Raw genomic sequence first — 6433 nt, forward strand, 5'->3', positions numbered from 1 at the left:
AATTGTTACCTGAAGACTGTGCAGAATTGAGTACAAATAGATATAAATAAGCCAGACAACAGAGATAACAGGCCCGCTTAAGTTGTTCAATCCCTTCTCTGTCTTTGTTAAACCCATAAGTTACTAGAGGATCTCATTGGGGGTGTAGCAAACACGGTACAGGGTTAAAAGTTTTGCAATTTCACGCTGCACGCTTAATTTTTACATCAAATAATTGTTCAGAGATTAGGAAAAGCTACAAACAACACGGTTATCTGGACAAAATAATTCACGACACACGGTTAATTTTTTCCCTTTTTCACGACACACGGTTAATTTTTTGACGTTTCACGCCACACGCTTAACCCCATTGAGACCCTCTCACTAGAGAATTTTCCATTTGATTTTAGTGTTGTACAAAACACCACACTTGGTACAATATTAGAACTACAGCTACCCCCAATTTTCTTTTTGGATTCTAAGAGCACTTGCTAAGTTCTGTTTTTTCCGCATAGTTTTGAACCGCGCAACAATATCGCTATATGAAGCACCGTCGATAGGAAACCCGATTATCTTGAGATGCGCAGAACGTATGCGCAGTAACAATAGTAGGCACCGTCCTTAACAAGCGCGAAGAAGCTGTAAAAATGGCATCTGATTGGTCGACAAAATGACACTGATCCTCGTGACGCCCAGATAATCGACAGCCAATGTGTATAGACCTATTTGAAAACTTCTCCAAGGAGATGAGAGACAAGATATTCAGGCATGGCTACGAGGCTTTATGGTCAAAGCTGCGTTGGCCTTGAACTAGCATCCAGGCTTCTTGCTACACACAATAGATCCTGGTGACGAAGTAAATCAAAGATGGCGGCTGAATTGCACGAAGAATCCTCGTCTAACAAATCAACGTTTATATGTTCTAACTGTGGTTTTGAATGCCGTTATGAATATTTTGGGAAGACTCCTCCTTTTTCTAAATCTACACTGTATGTGTATTTACATTGCGCCTGGGAATCAAAAAATATGGTATAACCGAGGTTTCTTTTGTATTTCCCTCATGAATTGCAGTCTTTTGGAGGATGCGTACGTTATTCGTGATCCTTTCTCGTCGTCAGCGGGGCATCTTACACCTTGGCGGACAGTGTTTTCTCTGCTCTAGAGATGTTTGCGTGTCCCAGGTATCTATGTAGAGTGCACATTGAAACTATAGGGAAGATATCTGTTAAGTTTGGACAATGTGCGAGCCAGCGAGGCATGCGAGCCATGGCTACGAGTCATGCAAGCCAAGATAGCGAGTCAACATGCCAATCACACAATTATTGAAAGCTAACTGTTTTAAAATGGGTGCTTAGACTCAATAACAGTTTATCAGCGCTATTTGAAATGGGTGCTTAGACTTAAATGCGAAATTTGCATGCCTCGCATGACTCGCTGGCTCGCAAATTGTCCAGCCCCATATCTGTTTACAAACCTTGCTTTTGCTATTGAAATGTGCCAACCACAGGAACAAAAGACCCTTTGTTTTGACAGCCAATGAGGCTCCGGTTGGCACATTAATGATAATAGGTGACGTCATCTATATCTTCCCTATTGATAATAATAAATAACTATGAACTTGAAGTGTCAAGTCCTTTAACATGCATGGCGCCCTGTAATATTGGAAACACTGTTAACATTGAAATCAAATGTAATGAACTCAAATCAAATCAAATATTGGTTTTTGAGGCGAGGATAAAACCAGAGTACCCAGAGAAAATGTTCTCGGGACACTGCAGAGTAGAGTAGAGAATTAACAAACTCAACCCACATACATAACTGATTAGAGTGTAATGTGAAGTGCTAGGTTTCTACCCCATACGAACCATGTGAGTGTTAGCCCTACTGATGGAAATAAGCCCACACCAGGACAGAGGAAAACTCTGACCAGGGTGGGAATTGAACCCACGACCTTCAGGTTCGATCAGCACTGCTCTACCGACTAAGCTACAAGGTCAGATGGGAGAAGGTGGAGGGAACTGTCAACTGTGGGAATTGTTAAAGTCATGTCAATGAACAATAATTGTACAAGGAAGGATTATGTTTTTGCAAACATTGGCTGTGTAGCACTTATATTTGAACAGATTTAAAGTGCACCTAACCCCAAAATATTTTTTTCGCTAAAATGAATCTTTGCAACTGTTCGAAACGCATTGCGGCCATTTTTTCATTTTTCTAACAAATCCTGGCATTTTATAGGCTGCGAAAGTTGCGAAAATCCAAGCATCTTTTGTTCACGACCGAGTCAGAAGGGGAGTGGGACTATTCCTGATTTGACGTCACAAACTGATTTACATTGCATTAACTCTTTGTAAAAATGCATGCAAAGTAGATTGTGACGTCAAACCAGGAATAGACCCACTCCCCTTCTGACTCGGTCGTGAACAAAAGATGCTTGGATTTTCGCCACTTTCGAAGCCTATAAAATGCCAGGATTTGTTAAAAAAATGAAAAAATGGCCACAATGCATTTCGAACAGTTGGAAAGATTCATTTTAGCAAAAAAAATATTTTGGGGTTAGGTGCACTTTAACTGATTAGAGTGAAATGTGAAGTGTTAGTTTTCTACCCCATATGAACCATGTGAGCGTTAGCCCTACTAACGGAAATGGGCAGTGTATGGAAGTATATGGCGCAGAGTCTAGGAATCGAACCCAGACCACATTGGTGGTAGGCGAGTGCTCTCACTACTGCACCACTCCTGCTCCCTTATTGCACCAAATTATTGCACCTTTGATGGTAACGTGGACTTTAAAGTTCAAATTCAATAAACAGTTCTGTTTTTCACTGTTGTCAATCACTGTCACACATCAGTTCAATGAGATAAATTGAGTTAGAGTGGTGTGATTGACTGAGTTAGATGAACTGTCATTGTCTGCTAGCTGTCATTGCAAAAAAATGTGATTGATGGCAGAACTAAACTATTGGTAGGACCTTGTGTTTGAAAGGTTGCATCAGTTGGGAAAAAAAAAAAAACTTGAAATTCTATTTTCATCGATTTTTATCAACTGACCATTCCACAATTTTGGCTGAGTAATCTGACTTGTCTTTGAATGGCAGTGACATTACCGACCGCTTTGTTTTGATATATATTAGGCTCTTTGCTTTCCTTGTGTTAATATTGCAGCAACAATCATTGTCCGTTTTAAGAAAACTGTTCTCATTTATTCGAATCATCTAGCATTTAATTAGAGCTATGGAACGTGTTAGAATTTCACAGGAAAACGAGTCATATAGAGTACCCACAAGGGCGCAGGAATTATCGTGAGGAAATGCGTGAATACCCAACTTCTTCTACACCCAAAATTCAGATCTCGTCCTATACTAAATGCTAGACGAATTTCTCATAGTAAAATAAGAATTTTGCTACTCGTGCTATCAGTAAGGTTATGGAATCTGCTACTGGTACCATTTACTTGTCTCCATTGGTACAAGCGTAAACCGAAGTACGTAAGTTTTTTATCTTTTTATTTGTCCTAACCTTTCCAGTGTTGCATTTGTCAAAATTACTGTTATTCTCTGCTACATCATGCGATGATTATTTTTTCCTCGTATTCTTAGTATATTATTATCAAAGCTATAATAATTTAAGTCGTATATCCAGGTATATTCTTTAGGTTTTGACGCAACGCTTTTCAATTTAAAATCTCTAGGATATTGTTGTAACCATTCACTATATATGTCGTATGCAAGTGGATATGTGCTATGTGCTACACGTCCATATTAATTAAGCCTCATGCAAGACATGTGTAGCTTTTGTTGTTTCTATTTGTTGGCGTATAGCGTGCCACGTACCAGGCTTATTTTACGTTAAGATAAGTTAGAATCTATAATAATTGTTAGTATCTTAATTATCCTATTTCAGTTCGAACCTACGATCTATCTGAGAACTACAAGTTATGAATAACTACAGTTGGCTTCTATATCTGTAAACCTTTATCATCCAGACTAAGAACATTATCATGTGCAAACTACGGATTTATTTGCTATCGTTCGATTTGGATTTGTCAACTCCACCATCATTATTTATAGCAATAACACTGTACACAGCCTTCGTTGATTATTTTTCTGATTGTCTGTATATGAAATCGCTTTGAATCAATCTGTTGAGTTCGAACCAAGTACCAAGAGATCCTGTGACTGTTTGAGAGCTTTGGAATATTGGCAACCTTTGTTAGTTTTGGGCAGTTACATTAGTTCGAATTCGGCTACATTATTGAAGATTTGGTTTTATCAATGGAGTCGAGATAATGTAAATTGACTACCGTACAGAGATTCGAAAAGCTTTTAGAATCTCTGTATGGTGGTCAATTTACATTATCAACTCCGTTGATAAAACCAAATTTTTGTATACTACTTCCCCATCGATGCAGCACCACAGTTTCTTTAGAAACCATGCCCTCCAAACATTATTGAAGAGCCCAGTTCGACTGCACCGTGTCTGCAAAGGTACATTGTATTCAAGGAATACGATTACATCAGTGCGACATTAGATATTTGGACACGACACCCTGTCACCAAACACTATCTTGTTGACATAGCTTTATTACTTCCGATTCGATAATCTGCTACTCGTGCTATCAGTAAGGTTATGGAATCTGCTACTGGTAATGTGAAAAAAATAACAAGAGGAATCGTCAGTGAAGTTCTTGAATGAGACGATTCATTCTGAATTCGCTGTTCCTGAAAAATTGATGTTTTTCCTACGACTGGAATATCAGGCACGTATTGATAGAGGATTTAGAGAGTCCCAAAAGGGAAGACCGTAAATGAAGGTCTACAAGGTGGTTACAAATTAAGGATACTAAGCTATTTCATTGCAAAGAAAAAATCACTGTTATCAGTGAGGTGCTGTGGGTGATTTATCGTGGAAACCAACGATCATTCATTCTTCTTTAACCTGCGCTGTGGCATCCAGGGCTTCTCGTCACGTGCAAAGAATGGATGGATGCTTCTTGCTTCTGTCTGAAAGTTCAGGTAAGATAAATGTTAAAACTTGTGTTTTCCTAATCAACCTTGTCAACATGACAAAATTGCTTACAAGTTTCGAACTCTCGCCACTTCGGCCAGGTTTGCGTCTCTGAACAATACTGTCGAAGTGGAAGTTCAAGCTTTTTGGAAAATGATTTCAGTATGTTTCTGTGCAAAAAAATATGAGGCAGTTTTCTTTTGTTTGAGACAGAATGAAGCATTTCCTCGGCCCTCGAAATTTTTTTAACCGCATAGACCACTGACCAAAACATCGCAGGAACGTGTAACAACATTGTCCTTCAAAATGTGATGGGTAAAAGGAATGATGCGGAATGAAATCATCCACAAGAAGATGAATAGCAAGTCAGTGTATCCATTTTCAACAAAAGTAACTCAACCAAGGTACATATCACATTCGAACCTTTTCCTGCAACTGCATTCTTTTCGCAATAAGTCCTGGTGGTGGTGGTGGTGGTGGTCGCTGGCAGTCAGTCTCCACAACCAAACCGGCGATTACAAAGACAGCAACAAGAATGGCGAGAGCTATTTTCTTCATTTTGATTGTGTGAAAACCGACGAATCTTGAGTATGCAACTTTGTGTGTTGCTGTCTGTGTCTGAAAGGTCTTCTTGTTTTCCTGAAAGGAAAGAAATACATTGTTTATTCTTCGAATCAAGAAAAAGCTCCCACTTTTCCTTTCGGTTTAATTGCGTGTTTTAAAACAACGGCCTCGTGCTCACTGCTCATAGAGACCTTCGAGGCGCATGCGCTTTAGAAAAACCCAAAGACTGTACGTAGATGATAAACTGAATCAGCAGTAACAAACCCCGATGCAAAGTGGTCACTATTTACCGCGATCTATAGTAAGAAATGTATGATAGGCATGGTATCTGGGCTGTAATTTACAGTGTGATGGCTGAAGATACGTAAAAGATGAAGACTGCAAAACTTGCCCGTGTTTGTGCGTTGTGGATAAAACACATTTTGTACTGAGAAGCAATGACCAAGTGAGATTAGGGTTAGGGTTAGGATCTCTCCCTCACTTTTTCCATATTCTCACGCTTTCATTTCTTACAAGGTGTAGCTTTTCTAACGAAAGACTGCATAGGATTACCTACCTAGAGTTTTAAAAGAAGGCATATTTCAGCTACCTTAGAGTTACTTATAACATCTGTGATTTGAGCTCAAATTTCCCTTTGTTTTCATTCTGAGTCTTTTGTCAAAAGATCTCAAGTAATCCGTTATGAATAAATGGATCTTCAAAATGAACCAAAAACCCCTTGCTTGCAACAACTAGAGGCCAACTTTCACGGTTATTAGGCTCATAAAGAGACAGTGCCATTACATTATCCCTAAAACTGTGAAAACAATATTCATACTGTCTCTGTCTTTGCTTTTTTAACTCATCATTAAGCAATAAAGGACCTAGAGGATTGTAAACCAAT

The 6433-nt window shown here is 39.0% G+C and overlaps 1 long non-coding RNA gene across 3 annotated transcripts in view; it reads right to left on the bottom strand.

The window, feature by feature from the left end:
- Positions 1–3396: 3396 nt before the first annotated feature.
- Positions 3397–6433, bottom strand: part of LOC138011321 (uncharacterized) — a 20330-nt gene continuing 17293 nt past the window's right edge. For all 3 annotated transcript variants that reach the window (XR_011124691.1, XR_011124693.1, XR_011124692.1), the window contains exons 2-3: positions 5410–5625; positions 3397–4982 (exon numbers count right to left, since the gene is read on the bottom strand). This is a non-coding gene — a long non-coding RNA (uncharacterized lncRNA). The remainder of the gene's footprint in view (positions 4983–5409; positions 5626–6433) is intronic.

The sequence above is a fragment of the Montipora foliosa genome, chromosome 7, assembly GCF_036669935.1.
Source record: "Montipora foliosa isolate CH-2021 chromosome 7, ASM3666993v2, whole genome shotgun sequence".
In the NCBI taxonomy this organism is placed as follows: Eukaryota; Metazoa; Cnidaria; class Anthozoa; order Scleractinia; family Acroporidae; genus Montipora; species Montipora foliosa.